General features: G+C 41.3%; 1 protein-coding gene across 1 annotated transcript in view; it reads right to left on the bottom strand.

Annotated features, from left to right (window-relative positions):
* Positions 1–19,261, bottom strand: part of ZNF407 (zinc finger protein 407) — a 361,659-nt gene extending 342,398 nt beyond the window's left edge. Inside the window, exon 1 of the mRNA XM_084887160.1 lies at positions 19,149–19,261. The gene's annotated coding sequence lies outside the window, so the exon portion shown is untranslated. The remainder of the gene's footprint in view (positions 1–19,148) is intronic.
* Between the last annotated feature and the right edge of the window lie 234 nt (positions 19,262–19,495).

Here is a 19,495-nt window from a genome sequence, read left to right as displayed (position 1 = left end):
TATATTCTCCATCCAGGACACTCCCTTATGGTCAAGAAAAGTCACAGAGACTGAATGTACTCTCATGCATGAAATAACTGGAAACACACACACACACACACACACACACACACACACACACATATACACACACAAAAAAATCTATGAAACAACAGAAAACATTGGACATCGGGCACCAAAGGGCAGTGATCTCTGAGAGCTGACAGCTAAACCAAGTGAGTCCCAGCTTACTACCTGGAGCAAGGACCCAGGCCACAGCACAGCGAGGAATTTCCCAACAGAGTTGAGGGGCAGCTAGAGTCTGTAGGGCAGATTAAAGGAAAGGAGAGGTGCCAGAAAGAAAAGCTCAGAGGTCTACAGAAGTCCCATAGACAGAGAACACTGGCATCTTCCCCCAAAAAAACTATTTTATGCCACCTCACGCTAAGTCCTTGGTAACTCCCTTCCTGAGACAACCACTGTTCCAAATTCTTCCATAGCAGAATCATTTTGCCTGTTCCAAAGTTCATGTAAATGCATTCAGACAATATGCCTTTTGAAGGAGGAGGATCTGGCTTCTCCTACTCAGCACAATATTTTTGTTGTACATATCGGCAAAGTGCACGACATGGATATATCATGATTTTGTTAACAGACACCTGAGCTGCTTCTCCTTTTTTAGCTCTTATGTTAAAGCTGATATGAATAATCCTGTACAAGTCTTTTTATGACTATCATATCATCTCTTTTGTGTAAATATCGAGGGGTGGTACTGCTGGGTCACAGGATGAAAGGACAGGATTAGCCATACGAAGCATCACTTGACTGATTTGCAAAGTGGCCACACTGTTTTACATAGCCACCAGTAATGCCAAGAATTCTGAGAGACCCACGTCCTCGCCCACATTTGACACTGTATCGGTCCTTAAAAGTTAGTCATTCCTTTCTGCAATTCCCTGATATCTGGGGGTGGTGCCAAATACTTTGTTTTGTGTTTTGTGAAACACTTGTTAGCCTTTTGCCCATAATTTGGCTGTTTGTTTATTATTAAGCTGGAACTGTTGCTTATGTATTCTGGGCATAAATCATAGGAACCCTGTTAGCGGTTCACAACCTGTGGGAACAGTTTAGGGGCTAATTTTTCTGAAGATATATTTCATTCATTCACTCAACAAATATTCAAGTCTCCACTGTTCCTTAAAGGCCCTTTATTTCTCTCGGGAACAACTGCAACCCTCAGAGTACAGAGTATAGAAGGTGTCCTCTGAAACCACTGGTACTGATACCCAGTGGAGAAAGAAAATGAGTCTCAGATTTCTACCCACAGTAAGGTTTCAACATTCAGACACGCTGGTAAGTATTTACACTAGAATAATGAAATGTGTTAAGAAGCCAAATCTTCTTAAAGCATACCAGTATGCTTCCTGTACAAATTCACCAGTTACCACTTACTCATATCCTCACCATCCCCAACCATTTTCAAATATGTAGGCCCATTTACAGTGTCCACCTTATCAAATTCTCAACTAGCTGTGCCCTAAGAAATAAGTTACATGTCACTTCATCATCTTCAATTTTATCTATAAAGTATTAACTCACCAAAAATCTATCACAAAGTAAAGTTCCTGCTGTAACTAAAATAGCCTCTTCTATTGTTTTAAAAGGGGGGGAAAAGTAGCCAAAAAAAATATATATATATATCAAAACACTCATACTTTTTAACAACAATAAAACAAATCACTAGCAGCCTTCTGATGACACCTGCTGGCCACTTCTCATGGTAAGTTTCCTGCAGCATTTTAATGGATTTTAGGAACTATTAGAGAAACCTAACAATTATTCAACCATTTCACATGCTATCATTAATATTGGGCAGCAGGCATGAAAATTTTCATTCATTTACCTCCTTTTTTCCCACTTTTTTCTCATTAAAATCTTTGTTTCTCTCTCATCTCTTTTTTCTTTTCTAACAAGTATACTTGTTAGAAAAGAGAAAATATACTTAAGCAAGCTTGAGTCCTCTCTTCCTCTCTCTTTCTTGCTCTCTCTTTCTCTCCCCATGTCCCAGACACACATACAAACTCAAACCCACAGACATACTCTCACTGGTATGACGAGGCCACCCACACAAGAAACTACTTTCTCTCTGCAAAGTGGCCACACTGTTTTACATAGCCATGCCATCCCACTCTTCAGCCCTTCTAAAGTGATCCAAATTAGTGGTACAAGCAAGCAGTGTGAAGTTAGCACATGTTGGCACCACACCAATAGTAAAGTCACAGCTGGGGATACCTATGTGCCACCTGGCAGGTGTGCGCACACAGGCAAATAAAAAAATCGCAATGGAATTCTGCCCTTTCCTTCTGTAGGATTCAGAGAAAGCTGCAATGCAGACACCACTCAGATGCCACGGTAAGGACTCTCTTCTCCTGAAAGGACAAGGTGGGGACAGGAAAGACTTCCTACAAGCCTGTTATGAGCTATGAGGTGACAGCTGAGTGAGATAAGAATCAATAAAAATTGGTGGACTACTCAGATATCTTTCTTAATCTACCATTTGCAAATGGACTTTTTATTGAAACTATGTCTTACCATTATACTATTACCTAATTTAATAAAGTAGCACCAAGTCCATGTAGAGAGTCTGTTAATGAGAAACTGTAATATTAGTTGTTGTTACAAAATACCATGGCATATACTTTATGTAATTTCCTCTCACTATTCACTCCCATCAGAAACATCAATTTGTGCCGACACCGGTTTGACTCAGTGGATAGAGCGTCGGCCTGCAGACTGAAAGGTCCCAGGTTTGATTCCGATCAAGGGTATGTACTTGCTTGCAGGCGCATCCCCAGTTGAGGGTGTGCAAGAGGCAGCTGATCGATGTTTCTAATTCTCTATCCCTCTCTCTTCCTCTTTGTAAAAAAACAATATTTTTTTTTAAAAAAGAAACATCAATTTTTAACAGCAACCACAAAGTAAGGTATCTGAGCCTACAAATAAACACATTACCTTTCTATGAATAAACTCTTCCATGACAAAAAGAGTATGATTTAATACCCTAAAAGCCACCGACTGGGTATGCCAGAGGCAGTTTTAGCACAATGGATAGTAACATGGTGTGGTGAGTTCAGAACATGAACACTCATGAACAGGCTATAGTGCATTCCCAAGCTTAATTTTGTAGACGTGTACATTCCCCATCCAGGAAAATGCCTGTGGTGGTTTAAGCTGAGTCCACACATTGCTTAGGGCCTGGCCACTGTGCTAAGTGGTTAGAGCACCAGGTCATGCACCAAAGGGTAGAGCCTGCCTCCCTCCCCTTGGTGTGGGCTGGCCTCAGTTGCCTGCCTGTACCAGACAGAAGCTGTGAAGTGAGGGTACCCGACTCTAGAGACACAGTCATGGAGGCACTGTGCTCCCTGAGTGCCCCCTCTTACATCCCACCACCTGGGAAAATCCTGTGCCTGGCTGTGAGGACACTTGTGCAGTGTCCTCTGTACAAGGGCTATAGCCTCCTACCAAGCACCAGATGGGAACAGGGGACTCCTGCCGACAGCCACGTGAGTGAGCCTTCTGGGGAGCAGTTCTGCCAGCCCTAGGCCAGACTTCAGATGACTACAGCCCTACTAAATCCTGACTGCAGCCAAGGAGAGAACTGCGGCCAGAACCACCAGGGAAGCCCAACCCAAACCCTGATTCACAGAAACTACCAGGCAATAAACGCTTGTTATTTTAACCCACTAAATGTAGCTGTTAATCCTCACGTGAGGACATATATTTTTCCCACTGATTTTTAGAGAGAGAGGAAGGGAAGGAGGAAGAGTGTGGGAGATGGAGAGAGAGAGAAAAAGAAACAGAGACCGAGAAACACCTATGTAAGAGAGACACATCCATTGGTTGCCTCCCACACCTGCCCCAACCTGGGCTGAGGATCAAACCTACAACCCAGGTACATGCCCTTGACCAGAATCAAACCCAAGACTCATTGGTGCATGAGCTGGTGCTCTAACTACTTAGCAACAGTGGCCAGACCGTAAACAATTATGTTTTGACATAATCTGTTATCTATGAGTTTGATGCTCGCTATGACATACGCTGTTATCAGAGTTTGATGCTCGCTATGACATACGCTGACCACCGGGAGCAGTACAGAAGGAAGGAAGGCCCTGGCTGGCAGCCAGAAGGCCCTGATCGGCCCTGATTGCTGACCAGACCTAGAGACTCTACTCGTGCAGGAAGTTCGTGCATCGGGCCTCTAGTGTAGCAATAAATTACTAATATACGTACTGCCTTCTCTGTCCTTTAACCTTGCCTAGAATATATATGGCTCAAGTTACCCCTCCTTTATGTGTAAATATATATATTTCCTTTCCTATATGCTCCACCTTTAATAAGAATATTCAGAACTGCCGAGACCAGTTTGGCTCAATGGATAGAGCGTCGGCTTGGGGACTGAAGGGTCCCGGGTTCGATTCCGGTCAGGGGCATGTACCTTGGTTGAGGGCGTAACCCCAGTGGGGGGTGTGCAAGAGGCAGCTGATCAATGACTCTCTCTCATCGATGTTTCTAACTCTCTGTCTCTCTCCCTTCCTCTCTGTACAAAATCAATAAAATATTTAAGAAAAAAAAAAAAAGAATATTCAGAACAATAGTATCCAGGAGGAGGTCAATAAATGTTAACTGAAGTATACTATTTGAGATGCATAATTCCTATCAAACTTCTGTGGGATATTAGAACTTTTATAAACTGAGATTTAGATTTGTGTCTCTTCCACTACCAAAATCAGATTCAGATCAGATACAAGTTACAATGGAAAACTGATATAATAAAATCAAGAGTTAGTAAAGGGCTCACTAATAAAGAGATGAGGGAGGAGAGTTTTAAATTTAGATTCATGTGGAATAAAAGAAATGTCTTAATGTTTCCTGAGTCACCTCCTCATTTTAGATGAAGATTTCCATTTTTTTCCATTTTTATAGGCCCCTATAATTGTTTAGCAAATGACCTGCCTCAGAATTAACAGTAGTCTTGAGTTCCTTTGGACAAGCACATGGACAGTCACAGGCTGAAGGAGTGACAATGCTTTTGGCCACACAGACTGCGTAACTCCCTCACCTTCCCTAGCAGGCAGCATTTAAGATTAGGTCACACAGGGGCCTCTGATCTACTCATACCTGACCAATTTCCACCTCCAAATCATCTCACATACCATGTTTAGCTTAACCCTAAAAAAGGACCTCCCCTAGCCAGAGTCCAAAGACATACTGAAAACAAGCAGGCTGCAACTATGTGCTTCCAAGCCCAAATGCCCAGAGCAAAGTCCAACTTTCAGATGGAGAAAAACAGTCCCACTCAATTCAGAACAGTATATTATTTTAATGCCGGTGATACTATTCTATTTCAAATATCCAATTCAATTTTGCCTGAAAATTAAAAATTATATTGTTTAGTATTTACATTAGAGCTTACACAATGACCAGTAAACCATACAAGTAGGGACCAAACTATAGTGACCAGAAGAGAACAGACAGACGTCACTTCTTCTGTTACCAAAGAGCCCCAGCATCCCAGTACTACTTGTGAAAATGTGTGAAAACAATATAAAACAAGTCATGAGATTAAAATAAACTATAAAATCATCTCAGCTGTCTTACCTACCTATTTCTTTTTTCAAAAAAAAAAAATATTCCTACACCTCAAGTACTATTTTCCAAATATATTAAATTAATCCAATAATAAAGTTAATTTTATGACAATCCTTTATCAACAACCTCTGACAAATATACTTGTATAGTCAAAGAGACTTTACAAAAATGTTAAAATTTAATATATCTCCTTTCCAAAGTATATTCAAAACCAATGCTTTATTAGTATTTCCATCTAATTGTTTTAATTTTTTAGAGAAAAAATTTTAGTGGGACAGAAAAACAGGATAAAAGAAGATCCTATTAGTAGAGATAGAACATTTCAATGCCATTAAAAGCAGACACATAGGATTGTTTGTATCTTAAGCCATTTGAAAAGGTTATTTTATTATCAATGTAACTAATCACAATGAAACTATCTCTTCCAACTAAAGACATTATAATGAATTTTCTTTACAGCTATAGAGAAATGGGATTTCCTGTTTCACATCAAATAGAAGAGGCTATATAAATTCTTCCTTTTTATTGTAAAATATAATTCCATCTATAAAATCAGTCATGAAATATTAACACTGAAACAACAGAATATATCTCTCTTACTTAATTTACTTTAAAGGGTCTATTCACTACAAAAGGGGGGTAGGGTGTATGTGTGATAGAGCCCCTACTTCCTCATTAAGTGTTTCCATTAGACCCTTTATTGTTGAGAATTTACAATGTAGCCATAAAAAGCATTTCAAGATAAAAGTTAGTATACGTTCCTTAAATTTGCCTTTCATCTTTTTCAAAAGCCAAGAGAATGAAGCTTAGAGTATACGAATCCTAAGGAAAGGAAAGAGAATTAGGAGAATAAAATTAAAGAAACATACTTACACTGAAAATTTTAAACAGTACTGAAAAACAGTACTAACAATATGTGCAGTACACAGGGAGACCATGTAACTTTTCTGAGCCCTGTTTCCTTGTTTGGAAAGTGGAAGGACTAAGAGTTATAGATTCAAGGAGAAAAATCATGCAGTAAGGAATTGGTGAACACTCAATCAATATAAAAAGGTATTATCAGGAATTTCTTTTTCATTCCAGCAGAAACAGAGAAAGAAAAGGATGGTTCCAAAATGTAAATCTGGGGGAAATATAACTTTAAAACATCTGTGGGAGAACATATTTGCAAATAATACCACTGATAAAGGTTTAATCTCCAACATTTACAGACAGCTTATACAACTAAATAAAAGGAAGATGAATGATCCAATTAAAAAATGGGCAATGGACCTAAATAGAATATTTTCAAAAGAAGACAGAAGGAAGGCCAAAAGGCACATGAAAACATGCTCAAAGTCACTAATTGTCTGAGAGGTGCAAATCAAAACAACAATGCGGTACCATCTCACACCTGTCAGAATGGCCAACATCAACAAATCAACAAATGACAAGTGTTGACGAGGTTGCGGAGAAAAAGGAACCCTCGTGCACTGCTGGTGGGAATGCAGACTGGTGCAACCAATGTGGAGAACAGTGTGGAGTTTCCTCAAAAAACTGAAAATGGAACTCCCATTTGACCCAGTAATCCCACTTCTAGGAATATATCCCAAGAAACTAGAAACACCAATCAGAAAGGATATATGCACCCTTATGTTCATAGCAGCACAATCTACAATAGCCAGAATTTGGAAACAGCCTAGGTGCCCGTCAGCAGATGATTGGATCCAAAAACTATGGTACATCTACACAATGGAATACTATGCTGCCATAAAAAAGAAGGAATTCTCATCATTTGCAGCAACCTGGATGGAATTGGAGAACATCATGCTGAGTGAAATAAGCCAATCAATGAGAGAAACACCACATGACCTCACTCATTTGTGGATGATAAAGAACATTATAAACTGATCAACCAAGAGACAGATATAGAGACAGTAAAGCAACAGGCAGACTGTCAAATTACAGTGGGGAGGGGAGGAAGATCTGGGGGAGATAATAGATCAACCGAAGGACTTGTGTACATGCATATAAGTACAACCAATGGACATAAAACTCTAGGGAGGGAGGGTATGGATGGGAAGGAGGGAGGGGGGCAAAAAAAATAAAATGAAATGAAATAAAATAAAGGTAAGTTCTAGAGTGTAAAAAATAAAATAAAATAAAATAAATTTTAAAAATTTAAAAATAAATAAATAAATAAAACATCTGAGGACATATTCCCCAGTGTTCTTGCTTTTAGATTCTTTAGGTCACAAAGAAGAGATGGAAGACAATGGCTAACCAAAGAACTACATAAACAAAGATTAAACTACTAATTTTGAAAGAAATTTGTAAAATATAATTACAAATGTCAATAAGCTAACACACATAAAACTATCAAGCCTCAAGATATATGGAATATAAATTATTAGGTATCAAATATCAGTGTTAAGAAAATATATTTAGCCCTGGCTGAGTGGCTCAGTTGGTTGGAGCATCATCCCATACATCAAAAGGTTGTGGGTTCGATTCCTTGTCAGGGCACATACCTAGATTTTGGGCTCAATCCCTGGTCCAGGTGCGTACAAGAGGAAACTAAAGGATATTTCTCTCTCACATGGATGTTTCTCTCTCTCCCTTTCTCTCTCTAAATCAATCAAAACATATCCGTAAATGAGGATTTAGAAAAAGAAAAAAGTATATTTAGAAAGAACTTCAGTAGTAAATTTAAAAAGTATAATTCTAACAAAACTATAAGGTTAATAGATTTTTTCCCTCCTCTGGGTGGTGAAATTATAGGGTTGTGTGTATTTTTATTCTTCCTAGTACTTTTCTATACTTTCCAAAATACATTACTTTGAGAGGAAGACTGAGAGGATAGCTTTTAAAAAACTATCTATACATGGTTAAAGTAATGGAAAATAACTACTCTCAAGAAAGAAAATAATTCCTAAGATAGAAATACATTTATAATTGTGTTCTTGCGCTAAACTGAGAATCAAAACAAATAAAAAGAAGGCTTACAACAGTCACAGATGTTTGGGGTCTAATTTGATCAAAACACCCCAGGACATCAAGAAATTTACCTCTGATTTATGGAACCTCACACTAACTTCAAGAATGGAGGGAAGAGGCCCAGTAACAATGAGCAGAGCTAACACCCACAACTTGGCCTCTCATAGCATCCCTACTAAAGAGCTCCTCAAGAAATGACAGATTCCAGGGGCAAGGTAGGTACACTTGAAGCCTAGAGCATCTTTTTATGTCAGAAAGTGCTTCTTTTAAATAATGATGCAGCCGAAACTGGTTTGGCTCAGTGGATAGAGCATCAGCCTGCGGACTGAAAGGTCCCGGGTTCGGTTCCGGTCAAGGGCATGTACCTAGGTCGAGCACATCCCCAGTGGGGGGTGTGTAGGGGGCAGCTGATCGATGTTTCTCTCTCATCGATGTTCCTATCTCTCTCCCTTCCTCTCTGTAAAAAAATCAAGTACCATTAAAACATGGACTATGTAGATTCTTAATGCAAACTGTTTGCTCTCATTTTTTGAAAGACTATAATTTCTACTACCTCTCTTTGAATGATCTAAATTTTCTAAGCTATTTTTAAAAGCACATTACCACCTTAGTTTAAATTCTAATGGTTTTATAATTACATGTACTCCTATAACTGTGATTCCTCTTTTTGTAATAATTGATCCAATAATTATATATCAAATTATGATCCATAATTCACAATCAGCAGAAATCACCAATGATCTGTATACTTCTAAAGAAGTGGTGTGTTGCTTGTTCTGAGCTTAAAACAGCTTCCATTATATTTAGTAACAATCATGCTGGGCTTTAGTTACATTGAATGATTATACTGGTATTACTCCAACTGTGTCGAACAATGTCTTTTCCCTACTAGGCTTCTTATTACCTTACTTGTTTGTATTTAAAACTATTTCGGTGTTTCTAATATAAGAAAAAAGCACAGCATATCAGTTCAAATAAAAGTATTAACATCAAACATCATGAAAAGCACTCAGAATTAAGACAGATGCTCTAGCTTTAGCAAGTGCAGCTGAAACTGAAAGAGCTGAAATTCCTACAATCTGATTTTAAAAGCCTACATTCCACAGTTACCCATAAGGGATCTTGGACAAGCACTACCTGTGTCTGAATGCTGACATACCTGCTCTTCAGGGACTCCCATGGTTGCCATCTTCTCAGCCAAGCACTGACTCTGATAGAAAGTATTTTGATAATAAATGCTTGACAGTTCTTGTGGTTTAGACAACTTTAGCACTCTGAATATTAAACAAAAATAATGGCATGCTATTTGACTTAGAACTTCTAGAACCGTATTTTTATTTTTCCTGTACTTGTTAACTTCAAGTAGTGACTGCCCTACAATAATGGTTTAAAATAACATTTATTTGAGCCAAACTTCGGACAAATGCCGGGAAGCAAAATCTCAAATGTTCTGAAGAATGACAGTATTTGCTCTGGCCATTCCAAAGTTTGTTAACCTAAATGAACAGAACCAATGGACAAGACCTGCTAAAAGCAAAGATAAACCTTTTACTAAAGAAGTTATAAGCCTGGGGCCTGATCATCCTATGAGATTATTTTCCATAGAATCACTTATTCATCCAGTTCCTTAAAAATTTTAGATGCAAAAAATTAATATGTGCAAGATAATAAACATAACAAAATCCTGACTATAGATCCCAGTTTCATAAAATTAAATTCTTATCTTTGAAGTCCCTCTTGGTGTCCCTATCACCTTCCCCCTTCTTATAGAGCTACCCAGTAAGTTGAATTCTGTTTTATAATTTACCTGTTTATTACTTTACCATATCTGTTTGCTAACAATTTGCAATATTGCTTTGCATGTTTCTAAACTTTAAAAAAAAAAATGGGAAAAAAACTATATGCATTCTTCTAGAAATAGCTTCCCCCCCACCTCCCCTCCTCTTCCCCCCCCCAAAAAAAAAATGCTGTTCCTTATCCTTATTGTAGAATTCCATTCAGTTTCACTGCTGCAGAATACTTCACTACAGAAATATATACAATTCATCCATTCTCCCCCATCAGACATTGCTTCAAGTGCTTTCCTTTTATGAGCAGTGCAACCTTGAGCATTCTCATCCACATCTCCAGGCACTCCCTGTGCAGGAATTTCTCTAGCGCAGTGCTTTGCCAATTTTGGAGGGAATTTGCCAATTTTTGGACAGCAAGTTGAGACTGAAAGCTGGCCAACCCTCAAAGTTTCCCATTCAGTTGGTCTGGGTGGGATCCCAAAATTCACATTTTCAACAAGTTCCCTTGAGATGCTGGGAACACAATTTAGAAGCACTGCTATAGGAGAAAGCTCTGGGGGGTGGGGGTGGGGGGAATTACTGGGTTAAAGGGCATGTGCATCTTTAACTTTACTAGGTAATTCCAAAGTTATTGTACCAATTTATAGTCCCATCTGTGTAGCATTCCAGATGTCTCCTACCTCCCAAACAGATTTTTACATCATGGCCAAGCTAATGTGTATGAAACTACATACCATTTTTGGTCCGAATTTGCCCTTTCCTAATTACTGATGATGTTAAGAATCTCTGCATTCAGGTTTCCTCTTGTGTGAGAGGCCTATTTGGGTTATTTGCCCATTTCTTATTGATTTGTTGTTCTTACTGGTTTGTTGTTGTTTGCCCTTTTGGACACTAGTCTTTTATCAAAAATATGTACTGAAAATATCTAATCCTCACTTGTGACTTGGGAGGTTTGTGGGTTTTTTGTTTTGTTTTGTTTTTGTTTTTTAAATATATTTTATTGATTTTTTTACAGAGAGGAAGGGAGAGAGATAAAGAGCTAGAAACATCGATGAGAGAGACACATCGACCAGCTGCCTCCTGCACACCCCCTACTGAGGATGTGCCTGAAACCAAGGTACATGCCCTTGACCGGAATCGAACCTGGGAACTTTCACTAAGCAGGCTGACACTCTATCCACTGAGCCAAACCAGTTTCGGCTAGGTTTTGTTTAATAATCACAAGTGGTTGCCTAGCTGGTTTGGCTCAGTGGGTAAAGCATCGCCTGCGGACTGAAGGGTCCAGGGTTTGATTCCAGTCAAGGACACATGCTGAATTGTGGGCTGAATCCCCAATAGGGAGCATGCAGGAGGCAGCCGGTCAATGATTCTCTCTCATCCTTGATGTTTCTATCTCTCTCCCTCTCTCTCTGAAATCAATAAAAAAAATTTAAAAAGATAGAAAAATCCATTTTTAAAAAATTACAAGTAGTCAATACTGCTGTCAAACATACTCATCTTTTTATGGGTTGTACCTTCTGTGATATGTTTAAATTCTCACCCGTACATCAGTCACACAACTACTGATCTACATTGTCTTCCAAGAGTTTCATAGTTCTGCCTTCCATATTTAAGCCTTTCTTGATTTTTATGGATGATTTTTGTGAATGATATGAATTAGAAATGTATGCCATTCTCACCGGGACCAGTTTGGCTCAATGGATAGAGCGTCGGCTTGGGGACTGAAGGGTCCCAGGTTCGATTCCGGTCAAGGGCATGTACCTTGGTTGCGGGCATATCCCCAGTAGGGGGTGTGCAAGAGGCAGCTGATCGATGACTCTCTCTCATCGATGTTTCTAACTCTCTATCTCTCTCCCTTTCTCTCTGTATAAAAATCAATAAAATATATTTTTTTAAAAAGAAAAAAAAAGAAAGAAATGTATGCCATTCTCGAAGTTTCCTGTTTGTTAAGGGCCATAGATATCGATCGCCAAGTGCAACTTTAGGAAGATACAAAAAGTGCCCCAAGTAAAATATTGATTAGGTGTCAAACACTTTATTGAGGTTTATTTGGCTCTATCACTGAGGCAAACAAAAAGTGGAAATTTTCAATGTGAAAGTTTGAACATTATTATCAAATTAGCCAGACTATGATTCCCCACTCCATCACACTCCAGAAATATTACTTAGAAACATCAAAAAAACCATAATTTAGTCTTATTCTTAAAAAAATATTATTATTATTATTATTATTTAAAAAATATTATTATTATTATTATTATTGCATTGGGTAAGCATTGGGTAGTGTGGTTGAGCTATAAATCTATACAACCTTTCCAGCGAGTAATTTTGCAATACCTATATAAAAGCTTTACATGTATCTTCTTTGAGCCATCAATGACTCTTCACAGAATTTATCTGAAGGAAATAACTGGATAAAATGTGTATCATATATTCACCATATATCTCTTTATAAGAGAACAAACTTGAAACAAACTAATACCCCACAGTGCAGGATGAGTTAGCCATACAGCTGCTGTGGCACATTGCAGACTCAATGCCCTGCAGAGTACACTGCAGTGTTGCTGTGGGAAGGTATTCACAATATTCAGGGAACTTATAAAAACAAATAACAAAACAGACACATAATATTCATTTATTAACAAACATTTATTGAGTGCTTTGTGTGTGCCAGGTACCAAGCAACTCATTGGTAAATAAAAAGAAATCTGTTTCCTGCCTCCAAGAAGGTTAAGAGCTTGTGAGGGAGATAGAACAGAATTAATATCTTCCAATTTACTCTGGTTGGGATATTAAAGGCACAATCATATTGAAAGAAGACACTTTATATGTGTGCATATGTAATAATCTTGCATTTCATCAGCATGGCCTACAAAGAGAACACACCCACCTCTACGGACTAGCGAGTGGGTAAGCAACTCCTTATGCAACTGCCTAGAACGGAAGAGTATTCATCTTCTACAAATTTTAAGAAAATCTGTGAATTTTAAGAAATTCAGTTATGGAAAGCTATACCCTGGAAGACAGATGTGAGATACTGCAGAACCATGGCAAAAAAATCCGGGCAGTTTCCATTGCTTCCAATTCAAAACCAAGTTGAGCAAATAACTGTTAGCCCAGTGCCTATTCCTTTTACCCTCCTCTGCTATACCTGGGTCTGACAAATAATGAAGTCTCCCTCCAAAGAAATAGTTCACACACCAGGGTCACACACCAGGGGTTCTAACATTGTATGTTCATTTCTTTTAAACTTCTGCACCAAAATCAATGAAATCATGAGGCTTATTAATTACAACAGGAAAATTTTTCACTTGAGAGCACAGAAGGATGTCAGACACCACCTCAACCAAGAGATCAACCAATGATACACGTGCATCCCAATACAATTCAGAGAACAGCACAACCTCACCACTGTGGCATTCTTACCAAAAATGCTTAACCCTCAACTTAATGACAATCAGGCAAATCCAAACCAATGAACATTCTACACAATAATTGACCAGTATTCCTCAAAAGATCCTGAAAAATAAAGAAATCTGAAAGAAACTGTCACATTGAAGACACTAATAGACATAATAACTAATACTGGTTTGGATCCTGGATCAGAAAAAGGACATCAGTGGTGAAACTCGAATGAAGACGTTAGATTATCAACTGCCTGGTCTCAATGACTACACTATCTATACTTATAAATGGTAATATGCAAATTGGTCATGACGCCCTCACAGTAACCACCAAACAGTAGGCTGCATGGGCAACAAGGCTAGTAGTGGGGTTAGTGACGGATGCCAAACAATTAAACACAGGCTGCACGGGGCAACCATGCTGGCAGGGGGGTTAGTGAGGGACGACCAAATGACTGAACAGCAGGCTACATGGGGCAACCAGGCCAGCAGAGGGGGCAGAGAGGGGTGACCAGGCTGGCAGAAGGGGGCAGTAAGAAGCAACCAGGCCGGCAGGGGGGCAGTTGGGGGTAACCAGGCCAGAAGAGGTGGCCATGAGAGGCGACCAGGCCAGCCGGGGGTGGAGGGGAGTGCAGTTGGGGGCAACCAGGCCAACAGGGGGAGGAGGGCAGTTGGGGGCGCGATCAGGGTGGCAGGGGGCAGGGGAGGGGAGTTAGGGGTGATCAGGCAAGCAGGCAGGCAGGTGAGCAGTTAGGAGCCAGCGATCCCAGATTGTGAGAGGGATCTCGGATTGGAGAGTGTGCAGGCTAGGCTGAAGGGACCCCCTCCCCCACATCCCCATGCACAAATTTCGTGCACCAGGCCTCTAGTGGTTAAAGATGTTAATGAAGGGGGGCTGGTTGAAAGGTATGTATCAACTCCCTGGACTATTTTTACAACCTTTTTGTAATTCTAAAATTATTTCAATATAAAAAGTTTTTAAAAATCACTTCAGATGAAAGACTTTTTTTAAAGTATAGGTTACCACTTATTAACTCTAACATAACAATACACTATCTCCTCCAGTAATTGTTCTAAAAATATTCAATAATTACAAATGAGGCTTAAGTTGGAATTTTTATTCACTAAAACCTGCAGTGGGGATAACTAGACAGCAAAGTAACTTTCCTAGGGCACTGAAATCTCTCCAAATAAATAAACTACCTTATTTCCCCACTCTTCCTCTTTTTTAATTGGGTTCAACTTTCACTACTATGGGCATGTAACTGTGCTAGGGCCTCATGAGATTTTGATATATAAGAAAGGATCTCTATTTTAACACACAAGATAACAGAGAAATGCATCACGTAACAAAACTGGAAGTAATTGATGTTCACTGCTAAACAATCTGGCAATCGATCTGGACACCCTCTTTACTGTCAGTGTTGATAAGACTGAGGACCCTCACAGCTCAAGTGTGTCCCCTTCAACAATAACATGCTCTGACCTCTAAAATTATCTACAAAAATTATCCTTGAAAATGACTCCCTCTGGCAAACAATCCATTTCTAGTCTTTTTTTCACCTAATCATTTTGACATTGGTGCACTGTTTGTAATTCAAAATTTTAAAACGTGAATCTCAGCCCTGGCTGGTTTAGCTCAGTGCATAGAGGGTCAGCCTGCAGACAGAAGGGTCCTGCATTCGATTCTGGTCAAGGGCACACACCCAGGTTGCCGGCTGGATCCCCGGCTGGTCGTGCACAAGGCAGCCAATCAATGATTCTCTCTTATCATCGACATTTCTCCCTCTCCCTCTCTCTCTCTCTCTCTCTCTCTCCCTCTCCCTCTCCCTCCCTCCCTCTTTCTCTCTCTCTCTCCCATCCTCTCTGAAAGCAATAAAAATATATTAAAAAAGAAAAAAGAAATAAAAATGTGAATCTCTGAGTACCAGGGAAAAGGTTAGGCTGGTATAAACCCATGCAGGTTTTCTTATTCTCTTCTTATAAGAGATCAAAAACGAACTGTAAAACCACGTTTTTCACAATGTGGTCTCAGAGCCAGAAGCTCCAACAGAATTCAGAAACTTGTCAGAAATGCAAATTCTCAGTCCCGGCCCAGACTAGTGAATGAACCTCTGTCAGGACCCTCTTTTCACAAGCCCCCAAGGTGACCCTGAAACACTGTAAGTTTGAGAATCAGTGATGAAAGAACAGAACAGCCGGCCAGCAAATCAGGCCAGATTCTAATCCTTGCTCTGCCACTAATCTCTGGGATAAATTTGTCACTTAGCTTCTGTGGAGCTCAGCATCTCTATCAGACACTGAGGAAACTATAATAGATCAATGCCAGTCCTCATGCCCTCATTGATAACTCTGTGAGGGCATTCATTCCTATGAGACCTAAAAGTTAAAAGAGCACCACTGTGGGTCACCACTCAAAATTTCTTCATCCACTGGTCTCTTGAATCTTATTTAATAACTCTAAAATAAAATAAAATTGTATTTTCTTTAGTAAAAGCCATATAAATGCTAATTTCACAGTTTCCTATTGTTGGGAGCCAGCAGAGTTGAGGCAAGCAACTCAGTCTTAAAGAAATAGAATTAAGTTCCTTCTAGCAGAAGTTATGCGGTGCCCTGAGGGCTTGGCCAGAAGATAAGATAACCTGCAGCTTAGCATCTTCCTGCTTAGCATCTTCCTGCCACTTCCCCTTCCTGATCCTCCCCCCCCTAGATAGCCCAGCCTTGGAATGTTGCACCTTGGAATGTCACACTGCCCCTGGCAGTTAGCCAATCCTGTGTTGCCAGGTACCAAAGACCCCCCTGCATAGGCAACCCTGCCCCCCTTTGTTTCTGCTGTATAAATACAGCCATTTCAGAGAATAAAAATCGGAGCTTGATCAGAACCTTGTCTTGCTCCCATTCTTTCGCGTTCCTTGTTTGTTCATTCTCTTAGGTGGTTCCTGCGTGCCCCCATTGTTGCCCTGCAGGTCGGGACATCCTATGTAGTTCTCCATCAAGTCTATTTTGGAGGAATTCATTAAACATAACAAAAATTCCAAGAAACCCATCTACCACAGACTCAAAAGTCTTATGTTGAAATCCTAATTCCCAATGTTATGGCCTTTGGAGTTGGGGCCTTTGGGAGATAATTATGTTTAGATAAGGTCATTGAGGGTTGGCTCCCAAAGATGGGATCAGTTTCCTTTCAGAGAAAGACAGACCAGAGTTCTCTCTTGCTCTCTGCCATGTGAGGACAAACCAAGTAGGTGTCATCTGCAAGGCAGGAGAGCCCTCACCTCACCAGGAACCTGCACCTTGAACTTGGACTTCTCAACCTCCAGAACTGTGAGAAACAAATGTCTGCCTTCTCAGCCGCCCAGGCTATGGTATTTACTTACAGTAGTCCAAGTTGACCAAGACACACACTCAAATGTCCCCTCTGGTGTGGGAATTTAACACAAATTATAGTTCCAAACTCCTATCCATAAGCAATATGTGTGACCAGACCACTAAAAGTATTTAACAAGTATGAAAAATAAAGACCTTAAAAAGGTACAGATCTATATAGAAATCTCCATTACTGCATAAGAAACAATCTCCTTCTCACAGATTTATAAACTGGGATTCTTCTCACAACTTGCAAAACGAATCTCAGAGATGGGGGGAATCACATTAGAAGGTTAGAGAGTTCTCCTGGAAGAAAACAAACTTAATAAGGTTGAATGTTGGGGAAAATGTCCCATTAATCAAATAAATACCCACTGATTCTTGAGACTCAAACAGGTATCCTGAAAGCTCTCACCACTCCTTTTGAGGCAATCTGACACTGTCCTCTGTGCTCCTGTATCTCCATTTCAGCACTTCCAAGAGGCATCCTCTTTGTGTATCTGTCTCTTCAACTACTAGACCTATGTCATCCTCTGCGGCACCTAGAATTATGTCTGGAATAGAGCAGGAACTAATTTTGTTGAAGTGTAGCAACTGTACTGAATACCAGTAAAACTGTGTCCTATCTTGCAGCTTTTCTGTAAATCTTAAATTATTCCTAAACAGCTTTTTTAAGGCACCAGTAGCAACAATTAACAGCAATAATCACAACTGCCTTAAGTAAGAGGCAATAAGACATTTGCTACTTGACAGCCCTGCCTTAACATTTTTCAGACGTGCCAGAAGGAGTCTGTAATATCACATGTAGCAAACTTGAAAAAGAATGAGTAACAAACACCTTGAGATCTGAATCCTGATGTTAACTTTGGCCAAAGTATTTAATCTGGTTCTCATCTGGCAAAAAAGGGAATACTAATTCCTACAAGATTTCTATGTTCTCCTAATGATGTTCTAATCCACACGCAAGTGCCCTTCCCCACGTATATGGTGTTCCAAGTGGACTACCTAGCTAAGTTAGTAGCTAGTTAGAATAGTAACTAGCACAATTCTCCACCGCAAAGCACGAGTACACTATTAGGTGATCCACCGGCACAGACGGTAAAATTACACCTCAATCACCATTAGGGCTATGATTACCTATAAAACAAATAAGTCCTACGTGTGTGTATGGATGTCCAGCCTGCCAACATATCCTATTCCAGAGTTCCCCAATGAAATACGTGGGCTGTTCAAAATGCAAAGCAACCGACAGGGGTCAGCAGCTCCAGGCGCCAAGCTCACTAAGGTCCAGAGAGCGGCGGGCACACGCGGGGCTGCTCGCGGGCTGGGAGCTGTGCAGCTGCAGGGACAGACGCGCAGCCAGAACAGCGGCGTGCGGCAGCCAGCGGGCTCCCTCCCAGCGCTGGGGCGGGTGAAACCCCAAGAGGCCGGGCCCCCGCATCAGCCACGGCGACTGCGATCGCAGCGTGGGGCCGCTGCCAGCCCAGCGTCCTTAACGGAAGGAGGTAGGGTGGCAGCTAGGGAGGCCGAGTGGGCGGGCGGCTAAGGAAACCACCGCCCAGACTACAACCGCGGGCGGCTCCGCACGGGCGTGTTTGGGTCTGTTCCTGAGCCAGCGGGCGGTGAGGGGCGCCGCTGCAGCGTTGACATCCTGGCGCCGCGGGAAAATCGAAGCCCGCGGGTGCACGTGAGCCTGCCCGGGGCTGGGAGCGGAGCAAGCAGGGGCGGGAGGGAGCGGAGGCCGGCGGTGGCGAGCACCCGCAGGCCTGTGACGGGCGAGTCTGGGAGGCGTCGGGAGGGACCGACGAGCGGGAGGGGCGGAGGCGGGGGGGGAAGGGGGAGGAGGAAGAGCGAAGGGCCCTGGCGGGGCTCCCGGCGTCCAGCCGCCGGCGCCCCGGCCCGCAAGCCACCGCCCCCAGGCCCCGCGCTGACGCTGGACGGTCCCCGCCTCCAAACCCCCCGCCCCGGCCAGACAGTAACTTACCTGTTTGCCGACAGGATCGCTCCTGCTGCCCCTACGACTGACTCCTCCGGCTCACCGTCTTCCCTCTGGGAGGAAGGGGCGGGACATCCTGCCTTTCCGTTGAGCGACTTCCGGCGGCTCCCTGGACAACTCCGTCGCGAACCGACCGCCGGACGCTACAGCCAAAATACAGGATCTCGGGACCGGTTTAGTAAAACCCACTCCAAGTACCCTCTTTCTTTACCTCGAATGGCCAACGGGTCCGTGTGCCGTCTTGTTTTCGGTACATCATCTCTTGCCGGAAGTCGCTCGGGGATGAAGCCGGAAGTCCCGCCCCTCCCCAAGAGTAAACGGAAAGCCAAGGGAGT

The sequence above is a fragment of the Pipistrellus hanaki genome (assembly GCF_964339955.1).
Source record: "Pipistrellus hanaki genome assembly, chromosome: 6".
NCBI lineage: Eukaryota > Metazoa > Chordata > Mammalia > Chiroptera > Vespertilionidae > Pipistrellus > Pipistrellus hanaki.
This window is presented reverse-complemented; position numbering and strand designations above follow the sequence as displayed.